Raw genomic sequence first — 17,379 nt, 5'->3', positions numbered from 1 at the left:
CTCTGTTCATTTTTGTTTTCCATTCTCTTCCCTTCCCAATTTCCCTTTCTTCCTCCTGCTTCTCATTTTCCCTCTCACGTGTTACTCCTCTCATCCCCCCCTCTCTCTCTTTCTCTCTGTCCATTCCTTTTCACATTTCCTTCCCTTTCTCGCAGCCTTCCCTTCTCAGTTCTCTTTCTCTCCTTACATCTCTGATCTCTTCTCTATCCTTGTCTTTAGCTGATAAATTAGTTTTGTTAGTTATAACATTCAAGAGAGGACCAACAGGTCTGTTGCTGTTTGCTTTCCTTTGTACTACCTTTGTACTTCCTCTCCTTACTTCTCTGTTCTCTTCCCTCCCTCTCCTTCCTCCACCTTTCTTCTATTTTTCTCCTCCTCCCTTCCCCTACCCTCTTCTTCCTCTATATCCTCTTTCCCTTTACCTCCTCTTATCTTCCCCATCTCCTCCCCTCCCGTCCGTTTATCTTATTTTCCTACTTTCCATCTCCTTTCTCCTCCCCTCCCTTCCTCTCACTTTCCCCTCCATTCCCTGAACCGTCCCCCTTTTGTCCTCCGTCGCCCTCTTCCCTTTCTCCTCTTTCCATCTCCTCCACCTCGTCTTCCCTTCTATCCTGCATTCTTCCTCTACACTCCTTCCCTTCCCACTTTCCCTTCATCCACTTCCCTTAGCTTTTTCCATCCTTTCCATCCCTTCCTTTCCTTTCGTCTCCTTCCCTATTCCCTCCCTTCCCTTCTATCTCATATACATTCCATTACCCTTCTTCTCTTTCCTCCCTTCCCTTCCCTTCCTCAAATCCCTTAACTTCCCTTCATTCTCTTCCCTCTCTCCTCCTCCTCCTCTTCTTCTCTCCCTTTCTTTCCCTTCCCCTTCCTCTTCTTCCCTCCCTTTGCCTTCTCTTGCCCCTCCTCTTCTCCATTCCTTTCCCCTCCTCTTCCCTCTCTTCCCTTCCCATCCCTTCTTCCTCCTCCTCGTCTCTTCCCTCCCCTTTTGTCCCATATCCAATCTCTCCCTTCCACTCCCCTTCCTTCTATCCCATATCCCTTCCCCCTCCCCACAGCGCCTGCCGCCTTCTCTAAGTGGCTTATCAGATTATTTATATAGTAAACCTTCAGCCCCCTCCCAACCCCTCTCTCATCCCCCTCCCAACCCCCTTTCCTCCCCTCCCCCTGAACCTCACCCTTCTCCCCAACCTCTCAAAAACCTTTCCTCTCTCCCCTATCTACCCTTTTTCCCATCACCCCTCCCCCTCTCCAACCAAACTTCCTCTCCCCCTCTACCCTTCTCCCAGCCACCCCTTTCCAAACACCCCTTCCCTCCCTCTCTTTACACTCTTTACTCCCTGCCCCTCCCTCCTCTCCCCCACCACCCTCTTCCTACTCCTTACTCCTTTCCTCCTCTCCTCTCTATCCTCCTCCTACTCCCTACCCCTCCCCTCCTCTCTCTACCCTCTACCTACTCCCTACCCCTCCCCTCCCTACTCCAGATGTGGGGGGATTTATTCATATTCCTCTTCCCTTATTTTGGTGAAGTTATGAGGCTACACAACGCCTTTTGAAATCTGTCCTGTTATTTGCTATATTAATTGCTCTATTATTTTTGTCCTATTATTTTGGATTTGCTCTACTATTTTTTATTTATTTCGATATTGTTTTATTATTTGCGATTTGTTTAATAATTTGTTCTGTTCTTTGTATTTTTTTATTTCTTTTATTATGTGTTCTGTTGTTTCTTCAATTACGTGACTTATTTTGTAATGTCTTTCTATTTATACTAATCTTTCTTTTAATATTTGCGATTTATTGATAGGCTGATACAGACACAGGTACAGACAGATAGATAGATAGATAAATAGATAGACAGACAGACAGATAGATGAACTGACAGACGGGCAGACAGACACACAGACAAACAAATAGATAGACAGCGAGAGACAGTCAGACAAATTGCAATGCGACCCAATTACTGCGAAATAAGTCTACCCTGAAGTTGAATAAAGTCGTCTAGCCGAGAGAGAGAGAGAGAGAGAGAGAGAGTAGTATTTAGTGGGTGTCATTCTCAATATCGATCTTTGTCTCTCATTTAGTATTCGGTCAATACTTTACTGTGTGTGTGTGTGTGTGTGTGTGTGTGTGTGTGTGTGTGTGTGTGTGTGTGTGTGTGTGTGTGTGTGTTTCATGTACGTGCCTTTGTTGTTTGTTTATTACTGTTGTCACTCTTACTACTGTTGTATTTGTTGATGATGATGATGATGATGATGATGATGATGATCTTAAACTACAAACATACCCTCATCATAATCACATCCACTTTCAAAGAGCATGATAAGTGACTATGGGAAGGAAATGTGTGATGGAAATGTGTGGAAATAATGTGTGTGTGTGTGTGTGTGTGTGTGTGTGTGTGTGTGTGTGTGTGTGTTTTGTCAGCCTATCAGCAGACGATTTTAGTAGCAGTAGTAGTAGTAGTAGCAGCAGTAGTAGAAGTAGTAGTTATAGTTGTTGTTGTTGTTTCTGATTGGTACCTCTTCTTCTTCTTCTTCTTCCTCTCCTACACCTCCTCCTCCTCCTCCTCCTCAATACCATCATCATCATGTTAAAACCACTATGTACATTCCTCGCCAGAAATAAAACCACAAGATCCACCTCAACCTCCAGAGAGCAAGATGTCTTACTATGATGAGGAAATGAGTGGTGAAAATGAGTGGTGAAAATTTCCTGTGAGAATGAGCCGTGGAAAAGTGGTGGAAATGAATGAGGAAAGTAACTGAGGTAATGAGCGGTGGAAATGATTCATGGAAATGGGTGTTGGAAATGAGAGGTGGAAATGAGTGGTGGAAATGAGCGGTGAAAATGAACGTTAGAAACAAGTGGTGTAAATGGGCGTGGGAAATGAGCAGTGGAAATGAGTGGCGGAAATGAGTAGGGTCTTTTATGTGAGGTGTTAATTACTTACCTGCAACTTTCTCACTGCCTTTTACCTGAGTTCGGGAGCAGGTAATAAAGAGAGAGAGAGAGAGAGAGAGAGAGAGAGAGAGAGAGAGAGAACCACTTACAAGACAAGGGGAAAGGAGAGATGGCAATCACTGTAATGGTGATGGTCCCTTATCCCTCCCCCCCTCTGAATGTTTCTATTTTCTTTTTGTTTTTGGTGGTAGGTGGTGACAACCATCATCCACTCACTTGATGTAGTGTTATTTGCTTCTTCCTTTCCATTTCTCATTCTATCTTTATGTTTGTTCTCCTTTTGCACTTCTTTCCATTCAGGCGGTCGTATACTGAGTGACAAGCCTAACAGTTTCCTATAACCCAGGGAACCATTATAACGGTGGGTAGAACCATACAACCATATTACGAGATGAAGTGGAGCCTGCTACAGTACCCCTGTTAGCTGGATGGAAAGACGCAAATGCGGTGTCCATCCAGGACGCAAACCTCCACACTTTTCCCACGCCTCAGCGAGGCACTGTCAATCGCAAGGAAACATCGGTTCAATGCACAGGGTGACCAATCAGGGGCAGATGCTTGCCTGCAGTTGATGGGTCTGCTTGGCCAGACAGAATAGGGTTGATCACCAAAATCAACTTACTACTCTCTGTCTCTCTGTATATGTCAGTCTGTGTCTGTCTTTTCCTTATTTCTTGCTCTTCCTATTCCTCTGCCCGTCCCCCCCCCCTTCTCTCTCTCTCTAACTGAATGTCGAGTACACGGATGCGGAAGGGAGGACAGGGACAAGGAAAAAGAGACGGAGAGAGAAGGGACAAGAAAAAGAGGGAGGGAAAGAAAGACAATGAAGAAGGCGGAGAGAAATGGGGAGGCAAAGGAAGATGGGGAGAAGAAGATAAGAAAATTGAGGGAGGGGACGGAGGAAAGGAGCAGGGAAGAAGGTGAGGGAAAGTTAAGACATGAGGGAAAGGGGAAGAGACTGGGGGTGCAAGAAACGAGGGGAGGAAGAGAGAGGGACAAGGAAGAAGAGGGAAGAAAGGAGAAGAGAAGGAAGAAAGGGGAAGGGGGAGAGAATGAAGAAGGGGGAGGAGGGGGAAAGAAGCAAGGGGGGGAAAGGGGAGGGAAGGTGGGGTTAGACAAGGAATATCGAGTGGGGAAGGGGGGGGGAGAAGCAGGGTAGAAGGGGGAGGGTGGGTGGGTGTGGGAAGGTGATTTTGATGGTGGGGAGAAAGGGTGGTGGTGGTGTTGGGGGAAGGAGAGTGAAGGAGAAATGAAGATGGAGTGAGGGGAAGTGTGTTGGCGAAATGAGGTGGGGTGGCAGGGAAAGGAAGTGAGATGGATAGGGTGTGTGAAGGAATAGAAAATATGGCTGAAAGTGAATGAAAATGAGGGAGGATATAACAATGATGACTGGGTGAGAGAGGAATGTGTGAGTGAAACTGGGTGAAAACGAATACGTGAGTGAAAGTGAGTGAAAAGGAATATGTGAGTGAAAGTGAGTGATAATGAGTATGAGTATGAGTGAAAAGGAATGTGAAAGTGAAACTGAGTAAAAAGAATTCTGTGAGTGAAAGTGAGTAAAAAGGTATGTGAGTGACAAGGAATATGTGAGTACAAGTGAGTGAAAAGGAATATTTGAGTGAGAGACAATGAATGAATGAAAGTGAAAACAAATATGAATGAAAGTGAGTGAAAAGGCATATGTGAGAGAAAGCAAGAGAAAATGAATGTGAGTGAAACCAAGTGAAAATGAATGGGTGTGAAAGTGAGTGAAAATGAATATATGAAAGTGAATGAAAAGGAATATGTGAGTGAGTGAAAATGAATGAGAGAAAGTGAGTGAAGAGAAATATGTAGATGAAAGTGAGTGAAAAGAAAGGTGTGAGTGAAAGTGAATGTGAGTGAAAGTGAGTGAAAAGAAATGAGCGAAAGTGAAAAGAAATATAAGCGAAAGTAAGTGAAAATAAGTGAAAAGGAATATGAGTGAAATTTAATGAAAAAGAATATGTGGGTAAAAGTGAATGAGTGAAAATGAATGCGTGAAAATGAATACGTGAAAGTGAGTGAAAATTAATGTGAGTGAAAGTGAGTGAAAATGAAGGGATGAGTGAAAGTGAGTGAAAATGAAGGGATGAGTGAAAGTGAGTGAAAATGAATGGGGGAGAGAGAAGAGAGAGATGGACTATCTCTATGAAGGAACTGAAAATGTGGCTGAAAGTGAGTAAAAATGACGAAAAAAAAATTAGACAAAGGATGGTGAATAAGTAGGTGAGAAAGTGAGGTAAAGAAAATGAGAGAAGAGGAGGAAACTTTGATGGAATATGAGAGAGAGAGAGAGAGAGAGAGAGAGAGAGAGAGAGAGAAATTAGAGTAAGTACTACTGTATCACTCGACTGTAAGTAATAGAAGGGGACGGGAGGAAAGGGATTAGATGACCACTCTCTCTCTCTGATCTTCCTCAGTTCTTCCTTCTTTCACGTTTTCTCTCATTCTCCTCTCTCTCTCCTTTTCATCTCCCGTTTCCTCTTCCCCTACCTTCCCCTCTTCCGTTCCCTCTAGCCCCTGCTCTCCCTGTTTCCGTCTCCCACTCTCCCCTTCTTTTCCCTTCCCTCCCTTACCCCTTTTCATTGATGTTTTTGTTTTAAACCTCTGTCGTAACCTGTAGTCTGTTCACTTTAACTAGGCGTAAAATTGCCACCTCTCCAACTTTAATGTCGAGTTATATGAAGAGATTAACACTTGAATATAGTACTAGCCGCGAAAAAAGTGCTATGGAAAGGATGCACGACCATAGTATTGTCTTATTGCGCTACTGAGCTACGGGAAATAGGCTGCAAAGGGACCAAAAATTCTGCCAAGTTAAGGTGGATGAACTACAGGAAAGATAATTAAGTCTGTATGGTTTATGGGAACCTATCAGTGACGTCATCATGCGTCACGGACCTCCCATTATCCTCCGCGGTGAGGGTCCAGCAGTTACCCACATAAGATAAAGATAATTGCAGGTGGAATAACTGCGATGCTCAGTAAATGAGTTTCTATGCATCATTTGTAGCCCACCTATGCAGTACCATACAAAGGAAGAGGTGGAGGGAATAATTCACAACAACAACAACTACTAATGATCACAATAAAAGCATTTTACTAAACTAGAGAGACTGACACAGTATGAGTAAAGGCTACACATTACATCAGCTCTTAATGTCAATGTGGTATAGCCTTGTATAGCTGTATATGGACCATGACAATTCCTTCGCTCCCTGAAGGGCATTAAGATTCCCATCACAGGTTTATGATGAGGAAGGAGTCGATCTATGGTTTCTCTGTCATTCTTTGCTGCGCAGTGAAATCTACAATATTTGAGGTTAATTATAGTATTTGGATGAAACTGATTCGAGGTTGTGGCTGTGACATTACCTAATATCTTGTATTTCGGTATTAAGATAAAATTATATAAGTTCTTTCTCTATCAGTCTATAGCCAGATGCCTTAAGCTCGTAAGGGATGGCTGCAAACAAAGCGCTTCTGTCACCCTGTCTACTGCTATTTGGCTGCCCTCCCTCCAACTCATATCCTCCTCTCTCCCTCTCGTATATTTCTCCGTTCCATCCATTCTTCTGGTTTTCCCCTCCCCCCCTCTTCCACCTCACTAACATGCACTCTTCTGGTCAATTTCTCATTCTCCATCATCTCCACATGGCCAAACCATCGCAGAGTGTTTCTCTTAACAATTTTAGTCACATCCATAATTATCAACACCACAACATTCCTTCACTTCCTTATTTGTCTATCTCTCCATGTAACTCCACATGTTCCTTGTAAAATAACCAATGTCCGCTGATCTTACTTTTGACTTGTGTCCTTCTAACAAGGTCCAAGCTTCATTTCCGTACGTTAGAATGGGCATCACAATACTTTCACGCAGCGATTTTTTAACTTCCATTCTCGCTTCCCTCTTTCTTATAATTGCTTTCAGTGAACCAGCGACCTTTCTTCCCTGCTGTACCCCTCATGCACTTCATCCGCTAAACCTCCCTCCTTACTCATGACACTACCTAAATACTTGAATGCACTTACAGACCAACAGTAACATAATGAGTCGGTATGCTTGGTCAAGGATTCTGTGGTGTCTACTGATGTACGCCTGCCACTTCCTGTGCTGTTGGTGTGTTAATTTTTTTGTTGTTGCTCCAAATTTCTTCATTCTTCTTGGAGGTTTACAAAATGACTTCACTGGATGCATAGTCATATTGTGTGTACATATAATCACCGCACAGTAACTTTTACGATGTTCTGCGAGTAAAATGAAGTCTGTAAACGAGTTGTTATTACGGCCTCAAATCGTGGACCTTCACTGCGCAATGCTCCCTCCTTTTGTTTTGACTGTTACGTTACGGATGCCGCAGCTGATGTCATGTGTTAGGAACCCATTCATCAACGTAACTCTCTAAGTAACTCCCTATATCTCTCCCGCCTTCCCTCTCTCATCCCTCTCCCTTTAATCAGACACTGGGGAGGAACGCTGCAGAGCCATAGAAAGGATTGAACGCGAGACCATAGACTAAAGGCTATTCTCCCCTGGTTCACAGTGTACTTCAGTTAGTTGCAGGAGATGGGTTGATGTGGCTTGGTACCCCTCCTCCCTCACCCCCCCACGCTTTCTCTCTCTCTCTCTCTCTCTCTCAGCGCAATAACGTTAGCGGAATTAGCTTTCGGTTGTGGGTCGTAGATGGCAATAAGGGTTAGCGAGACGGACTGTGTGTGTGTGTGTGTGTGTGTGTGTGTGTGTGTGTGTGTGTGTGTGTGTGTGTGTGTGTGTGTGTGTGTGTGTGTGTGCGATGGGGGATGCGTTCCTAGGGGAGAGAGAGGGAGAGAGAGAGAGAGAGAGAGAGAGAGAGAGAGAGAGAGAGAGATTTTAACCATTATTAAACACAATACCTACCAACCTGCCTACCTACCCACCTACCTACACGTAAACACCTTTGTCGAAGCTCCACAATATAGGTGAGAAGCCAAAAAGATGTTTCTATACGCAACCTCTATGTACGTCAAGGCCATATTGTTATACTCACACACACACACACACACACACACACTCCTCCACTTTCTCCTCCTCTGTCTTTTCTTGCCTCTCCACTATTTTGTCCTTCTTTCCACTTCTCCATCTTCCACTGCCCACTTCCTCATGTTTCCCTCCCCACTTCAAGAATGAAAGCGAAATATATTTGAATTGTGTGTAAAGGTAGAATAATATATGGATTTTTATCTTTTTTATGTTTTCTAAGTTTTTGGTATTTCTTCCTTCCTTTCGTCGTGTTGTTGTTGTTGTTGTTATTGTCGTTGGCATTCCTCCTCCTCCTCCTCCTCCTCTTCTTCTCCTCCTCCTCTTCTTCTTCTCCTTTTTCCTGTATTTCCTTGTTTATCTTGCTTTTTTTTTTTTACACTCCTCTTCCTCTTTCTCCTCGTCCTGCTCATTTTTCTTCAATACATTTCTGCTACCTAACTACCAACCACACTCCCGAGTTCTACGGTACTTTGGTATATGTTGCAGAAGCGTATATAGTTCTTGGAATACGTATATAATAATCTGTGACGGGTTTTTGTCAATAAACTACTACTACTACTACTACTACTATTGTGTTGGAACGCCCTCAAGGAAACGCTTTCATATATGCCGGTATACACTTGCTATCTGGTCTCCTGCGGCCACACACACACACACACACACACACACACACACACACACAAAGAAGAGAGCTACACTGGACCGTAATAAAGTTCAGACGATTTATTCTTATTTTTATTCAAACAACCACCAGACGATTTTATCAGGAAGGTGGCGAAGGGTTAATGAAGGCTGTATCTAACCCCTCCAGTTCGTAAAATCTATCCAAAGGTAGATAAAATCGTCTGGAAATAGCAAGAATGAAATAGACAGTCCTCGTACTGAAGGGGTTGAAATTAGAGGGAAAAATAATAAGAGAAATTAAGAGTTTTGGAATGATGGCCTCCTTTTACCTTTTATCTTTTTTCTTTTTTTTTTTTTGTATCATCCTTCACTTCCACTTCGTTTTCGGTCTCCCTCTCCTTCTCCTCGTAGTCAGTCTCTCACGCTTTATGTCCTTTCCCTTGTCCTTTTCCTCCCAACCAACACAGTCCAACACTCTTCTAGTCAATCTTTCACTATATACCGCGCGTTTTGGGTCTCCTCTTGTTCCTCTTCCTCCCAGACACCTCACCAACTCTCCTAGTCATTCTCTCACTTTCCACCTCATTCTCGTCTTCCTCTCCTCCTTACAGCCACCTGTCACTCCCCACCTCATTCTCGGTCTCCACCTCCTTTTCCTATCAGCCTCACTCTTATAAACATTCTCAATCAGCCTCACTCTTATAAACCATCTCAATCTGAAGTGTTTTATTTTTTCTATCTGTTACCAATACAAGCTATGTCGATATTTAAAAAGATCCAAATTCCATAGAAGAGAATAGCAAGGTATAATAAGCAAATTTTATCGGTAAGTGTCCTATATTAACGAAAATGCGGCCGGATTACATTTACTGAAGTACTTAAGGGAACAATTCTTAGTCCAGCCAGTACGACGGGGAGTTCCTGATTTTAGAATAATATCTGATGGTAGCAAGAATGAGAGTGCAGGAATCGTAATACTCTATTTATTTATTTATCTATCTATCCATGGTCAGACGCCTTAATTCCGTAAGGAGTGAACGCAAACAAATTGCCTCCGTGTCGCCCTGTCCTCTGCCATTCTACTGCCCTCCCCCCAACTCACACCCCTCTCTATCATATACCTCTCAACTCCATCCCTACATCTCATCCTCGGTCTCCCAGTCCCTCTTCCCCCCCTCCACATCACTCACATACACTCTTCTCGTTAGTCTCGCGCTCTCCATCCTCTCTACATGGCTAAACCACCTCAATGTATTCCTCCTAGCGCTTTCTCTCACATCCACAGCGCTTTAACTGAATGAAGTATTATCGTTTCTATTTTTGGCCTCTCCATGATTTTCTTCGCCTTAGGGTACATATTTAGATGTAGATCGTTTGATTTAGCTACAACTAACTACTTCACTACTGTGGTTCCCTCTTTATGTGATTAAACTTGGAGACAGCGTGGGTGAATCTGAAGATCGGTTATCGGAATGAAGGGTCAAGGTCAACCAACGTAGTGAAAGATTTAGAGATAGCTTTTATGGTCTGTGGAAGGCAAGACAGGAGAAAGGGAAGAGGATGACAGGAGGAGGAGAGGGAAAGAGAGGAGGGAAGAGGAAGACAGGGGAAGGAAAGGAGGAAGGAAGAGAGAGGTAAGATGTGAAAGGAGTAAGACAGGAGTGATGTGAGAGAAAGATACGAAGAAGAATGGAGACGAGGGAAGAATGGTCAGAGATACACTAAGGTCAGAGATTCCTAGTGTCTGCCATCCTACGGTCTCCCATCTTCCAGTCTTCCATTCTTACCACTTTTATCTTTACTCCTCACTCTTTCAGTTACCGGCCTTGCACCTCACACCTCCCAGTCCTACCTCCTTCCTTTCCTAAGCCTCAATATTTTAGTCTCACAGGTTCAAAGATTCACCCATTCCCTCTCAGTCTTCCAGTCTTAACTCTTCCTTCAAAGTCTTACCTTGCCCTTTCAGTTTCTCAGTCCTTCACTCTTCCAGTTTCCCAATCGTTCTGTCTCCCACTCTTCCAATCTTTTAGTCCCTCAATCTTTCACTCATCCAGTTTCCTAACCTTTCAGTCTCCCTTTTTCCTTCACAGTGTTACCTTTTCCAATCAGTCTCTTAATCTAGTCTTCCAATTTCCCAGTCTTTTCAGTCTTCCAGGTGTGTCTCTTCCTCTCCTGTCTTTCACTCTCTCAATCATCTAATTTTACCTCCTCCTTCTGTCTTCCACTCCCTCCTCCTCCTCCTCCTCCCCACCTGTTGAAACCCTACATAATTCATCTGGAGAATTACTTACTGGAAAGAGAGAGAGAGAGAGAGAGAGAGAGAGAGACTTTTGTGTGTGTGTGTGTGTGTGTGTGTGTGTGTGTGTGTGTGTGTGTGTGTGTGTGTGTGTGTGTGTGTGTGTGTGTGTGTGTGTGTGAGATACCTTTGAGATAAACATAATAACTCTGTCTGTCTGTCTGTCTCTGTCTGTCTGTCTGTCTGTCTCTCTCTCTCTCTCTCTCTCTCTCTCTCTCTCTCTCTCTCTCTCTCTACTCCATGACGTACCAGTATATTTTAATATTTTTGTTACATGAGTACAAGGCTAACTCTCAGTGAAACAGTCCATGAAGTCCATTGTGGGAGAGTGACGGACATAATTAACTTTTCCAGATACTGGTGAAGTACGCAAAGGGGAAGGGATCTCTAATAAGGTTGATGCAGGGAGCAAAAAAGCGTTATACTGGATATGTATATGAGAATCAGAGTCTATATATATGATCAGAATAAGCTGGCACATGAGAGGGCATACTACCCATCTTAAAATATTTGCCAAGCGTTGGGCTATAGTTGACCACTTTTTTACGCAAGAAAAAGGGAATCAAAGGCTAGGATCCCAAAAGATTGTTCCCCCCCCCCAAAAAAAAAAGAACATAATTCAAGATTCGTTCGAGATCCTCGGACGTATTGTTTTTAAAATACTGGAGGTTATAGGCAGAAGGAAATACAGACAGAGGAAGACAATTGCATGGGTGCGAGTTTTGGGCTACAAGGAAGTTGAAAATAGCAACACCGATCATTTTCGTAGTATGAGTACAAACTTGCATTTTTTAAAGATAAGTATTGTGTGACCAAAACCTTTAACATCAGAACAAGTACTTTCTAAATGGTGTTATGCTTCCATTTTGCCGTAAATATGGAAAATGCAATATCGAAGACCATCCATCTTTTCACAGTTTTTAAGAAATTACTTGGTATTTTCCTTATTTACGGCTGAACTGAAGCACAAGATTGTTAATTAAACAGATATTATGTTCAGCTGAATTTCCGCATGATATATATTTATTCCAAAGGCGATTTATGCTAATACTACGAAAGTGATCAATGTCGATATTTTGAACCTCATTGTCTTCTCAAACGTGCAAGCGGAAGTGGTTAGTTTCTTCATCCTTAATAACAGCTGAAAGCGGAATAATTACTGTCTGCAGCACGTATTATCCCTGCCATTACAATTCCTTGTTACCTAATTATGTCCTGATGCAGAATGTGAATAATCTGTGCTGACATAATTAGCCGGCACAAGGCTCGCAATTACGGGATAAGTGGGGAAGATGCACTCTGAATTCATTGCTTGTTCTGAGGTAATGCACAGGAAATGTTTGCTGTTTGTTAGAGACAGATGTAGTTGTAGTTGCAATGTGTTATTGTTGATGCAGCTTATTGTTGTTTTTATAATCATTACTTTCAATCAACCTTCTTCAACCTGGGAACTTTTTTTTTATATATCTCGTTGGAGCCACGGTTGATGTTAAGATTATGATACGGAATGCCCTGCCGTACTGATGGGGTTAAGGAAAGCTGTATCTGACACGTTCATCTTAAGTGTCTCCTAAGTTTAATTTAGCCGTATGGAGATAGCAGGAAGAAAATATATAAACGGGTCATCGTGGGTACAGAGGTTATTGTTGTTATTATGACTATGATGATGATGATTATGATGATGATGTCAATGTGCTTACGCAGTTATCTGTGGCCCCCCGCACACACACACACACACACACACACACACACACACAGATAAAAACACTGAGCTGGAGGTAATGTGATACAGAGCCGAAAGTGAATTACGAGGGGGATGAAACATTATGATTGGTGATAGCAGAGGGTGGACTTCCTGTAAAGTGAGATGGGGGGGAGGGGAGTGACGAGGAAGGGTAAGAGGAAAGGAGGTGAGGATGTAAGGGGAGGAGAGAGGGCGAGGGGGGACAGGGAAGGGATGGGAGAAAGAAATAGTGGGGAGGTGATGGAGCGGGCGAGGGTGAGGAAGGGAGGAATAATTTAGCAAGGGATGGGACGGATGAGAGGAAGTGGGAATGTGTGTGGGGTGTGCAGGTGTTGTGGTAGTGTGTGTGTGTGTGTGTGTGTGTGTGTGTGTGTGTGTGTGTGTGTGTGTGTGTGTGTGTGTGTGTGTGTGTGTGTGTGTGTGTGTGTGTGTGTGTGTGTGTGTGTGTGTGTGTGTGTGTGTGTGTCATCAAGCACAACGTGTTGAATTACAGTAAAGAGGAAATGTTGGTGCAGAGAGAGAGAGAGAGAGAGAGAGAGAGATAACGTGCTTGTATATTAAGGTGTGTATGTATGCATGTGTATTTATTAGCTGTGTTCAAGCGACTGTAAGTGTAGGTACAGTGTGTATCCCTGTTTAAGTGAATGTGTACCCATTTGCATCTAATTATGTGTGCCTGTGTCTGTGTCGGTATACCTGAGTGTGTGTGTGTGTGTGTGTGTGTGTGTGTGTGTGTGTGTGTGTGTGTGTGTGTGTGTGTGTGTGTGTGTGTGTGTGTGTGTGTGTGCAGAGAAAACGGAGCATACTAGGCCAAACTCCACTATTTTACAGCTACTCTATTCCTGTGATTTTGCTTTTATTTCAATTTGTTGTCTTTTTGTAAATCTTATTCTTGTCATCACCAGACGATTTTCTTCAACGTAGGCCAGACCCCTAGTTGACAAGGGGGTTAATGAAGGCTTTATCTCTCTCTACCATATCGAAAAGTCTCGCCATGCTGAATAAAATCGTCTGAAGGTTGCAAGAACATAAGAAGGTGATTGAACTGATGTGGTTACGTCCTTCTCTACCTGGGGACTCTACACAGCTGAATAAAATCGTCTGGTAGGAGCAAGAATGAAACAAAATACGTCATCGGGTTGAAAAGCAGGCCGGGTCTCTCTCTCTCTCTCTCGGGATTCGAATCGATGCGCCTAACCCCTTGCCTTACCCTGGAGAGGCGCCTTACACCACTTGACCACTGGGCGTCTGATATAAGTCTGAATTATACGATGCTGTCCCTATTACTCAGGGTACAGAGCAGCACATGCATATATACAAACATATGCACATATTATATATATACATATATACATGGTCACTCAATATTTGTATACACACACGTAACATTAATACTAGTCCCCCCCCCCGCCACACACACACACACACACACACACACACACACAGTCTCTCTCCCTCTCCCTTACACACACACACACACACACACAGTCTCTCTCCCTCTCCCTTACACACACACACACACACACACACACACACACACACACACACACACACACACACACACACAGTCTCTCTCCCTCTCCCTTACACACACACACACACACACACACACACACACACAAAGAATGAGACCCCGAGCCACATTATGTTCTGTAACAATTTTCTTAAACTCTCCCAGGCTCCTTTGATTTACCCTCACGCTTACAAAATCTTCTGTTTCATAAATTTCCCTCCTCTTACTGACCTCCTTTAACTTTACCTCTTCGCCGCAGTGTTGCATCCCTCTCTCTACCAAAGCTGTTTCACTGATCACTGCTCCTATGAACTGTCTGCTTGCATCATTCCCCTCTGTACACCCCTTATTTTCTTTTATACACCTGGTTAGCTCTGAAATGGTCTCCCTTAATCTGTGTTTCCCGATGCCTATGACCTCCAGTCTTTTTTAAACGCAATACGTCTAGGCATCTTGAACGGATCTCGGGAAAGGGCAATCTTGTCTGCTCACTGCTTTGGGTTCTCGTTGTATGGAAAAAATAATACCTGAACGCAAGAAGACAGGAAGGAAACCACATAAGACGCGCAACTACTGTAATTACCTAGAAGTCGTCGTGGAGAGACATTTAGGAGCGTGGTGGAGGGTAAGAAATGGGTGTCATCAGATAGGTATTTCCTCTCACAGCTCATAAAGGCCAGGATAAGAGGTCATAAGGACACATCTTGACTGCTCAGGTATACGGCAATAATGATACTCGAGTCTGTAGTTACCGTTCTGTGGTTATCTGTCTGTTTGTCTATATCTATCTGTCTTTGTATCTATCTATCTATCTGTCTGTCTGTCAATCCTTGTATCTATCTATCTATCTACATATCGATCTATCTATCTATGTTGTCTGAGTACCTACCTATCTACTTACCTACTTACCTCCCTCTCTCTCTCTCTCTCTTTCTCTCTACCTACCTACCTACTTACCTACATACCTTTCTATCTGTCTAGTTCATTTGCCATCCTTTATAAACCCCGTGGACTGGACAAACATATACCAAAGTCGTCTCTCCATGCACTCCCCTTCTCCCTTAGCAGTAAAATTAGGGACCTGGCTGGAAAACTGACTTCTGTGGGCCACCTAGGGGAGGATAGGGTAAAAAAAAAAAATCCCCGAGTCTGGCAATGGAAGGTGTTACGTGAATTAATTTGATGTGAGAGCAATATGAAGCACACAATAAAAGAGTATGGGAAGGAACGGCTCTCTCTCTCTCTCTCTCTCTCTCGTTTGGGGAGGAGAGAGAGAGAGAGAGAGAGAGAGAGAGGGGGGGGGAGGCAAAACACAGGATTTTCGATGATCTATTGCTTATGGCGTACTTAGAACCGAAATAGGGACCTGGCTTTATCAACTGGATTTTGAATTTGGCTCTGTTATCTTGTTTTTGTTTTTACTTGAAGGGAACAATCTCGCGGGCTCCTGGCCTTTGGTTCCTTCTTTCTTCCATTAAAAAAGATCAACAGTTCCGAGTTCAGGAAATGTGTATCGGGTGTTATCCTTGTCACTAACGCTTGTATATGTTTCTGATTGTCCTCTACACACAAAATACAACCCGTGTATGTTTTGGTTGAGCCCCGACTCTCGTTCCTTTTACTGGTATTTCCTTCATCATCATCTAATTCTTCCTCTGTCCCCTCCTTCCTTCTGACTAAATGGCAAGCCTCGTTACATTCTGGATGCTTTCATTTTCAGTAAAGCAACATTGTACCAGTAGTAGTAGCTTCAGTCCAAGGCTCGTTTGGACTGAACCCAGTGGACTGCTGGCTGAAGCTGCCCTTTCCCTGCAACCCACCATCCTCCTTTCGGGGGACGGGGAATGAATTGAGAGATTTGTTTTCCCTTACACCGGTGTTGTGTAGTGGAGTGGCGTGAATCCACCTTAACTAAGCCTAAGTGTGTTAATTAACCTCAGGGCCCGTCAAACAAGAAGAAATGTCACCAAAATGTGAGAAATTCCTTATAGCTAGAGTGTGCGGCATCCTGCAAGCCTACACACAGGTAAGAGGCTTCGTCCGGGGTGTTAGGAGGCTGGGCTGTGTGTTATTGAGGAAGTGCCGCATCCGTCTACCTGGGGAAAATATGTGCTGGTGTTGTTATGGCGGAGGAGGCATAGAGTAATACTGAGACTTTAGTTGTTGTGTTATCACTGTTGTTGTTATTATTACACCAGAGATTGCGAAACGAGTGTGTGTGTGTGTGTGTGTGTGTGTGTGTGTGTGTGTGTGTGTGTGTGTGTGTGTGTGTGTGTGTGTGTGTGTGTGTGTGTTCACTGAAACGACATCACTATCTTTCCCCAACTCAATGAAAAACGACAAGAAATAAGGGCCATGAACAATAAAAATACGAAATGCGTCAGAAAACGATAAAAAACCAAAGAAAAAAAAAAACCGAGTGTCTGGGTCCGAGGCAGTTCGATTCGCGGGGCACGTTCCCGAAGTCAGTTCAGTGAAACTTGTGGACAACTGTTTCCCTAGTTTTAATTAGTTTTTTCCCTGCCTCCGCCTTTTGTCCTGCAGTATTTTGTGCGCCTATTTTTCCCCTCATTTTTTGACTTGTTCTTGGTTTTCGATTGTTAAAGTCATGTTCAATTTTACCTACATCATAAGGAGGCCTGATACATCTACCTGATACATTTACTTTCGTGTTGTTGTTCTAGGAGAAATATTGATCGCCTTCAGCTCCATGTCAGTTTTTTTTACTATACTCTTGCTACATTCAGACGATTTAGTCAGCTGAAGAAGAGTTATATACAAGCTCATGATGACTATATGTAACCCCAACACTACAAATGGGCTCCAAATTTAGCACACACGACTAAAGGGCAGCGAGAATGAATTATGTAAACACGTCATCATATTCACGGCCTGGATTAATCTGAAAGGACCTGGTTCGACTGAAACTAACTTGAATGGATCTACTTGAGCATGAACGCGCCTGATGTGAACAGTATGACGAGAATGGAGATAAAAGGATGTGTGTGTGTGTGTGTGTGTGTGTGTGTGTGTGTGTGTGTGTGTGTGTGTGTGTGTGTGTGTGTGTGTGTGTGTGTGTGTGTGTGTGTGTGTGTGTGTGTGTGTGTGTGTGTGTGTGTGTGTGTGTGTGTGTGTGTGTGTGTGTGTGTGTGTGTGTGTGTGAGAGAGAGAGAGGAAAGCCACTTTAAGCCCCT

Source organism: Coenobita brevimanus, chromosome 46, assembly GCF_032717465.1.
Source record: "Coenobita brevimanus isolate Jiangsu-jjx chromosome 46, ASM3271746v2, whole genome shotgun sequence".
Taxonomy (NCBI): Eukaryota; Metazoa; Arthropoda; class Malacostraca; order Decapoda; family Coenobitidae; genus Coenobita; species Coenobita brevimanus.
Note: the sequence above shows the minus strand (reverse complement) of the source record.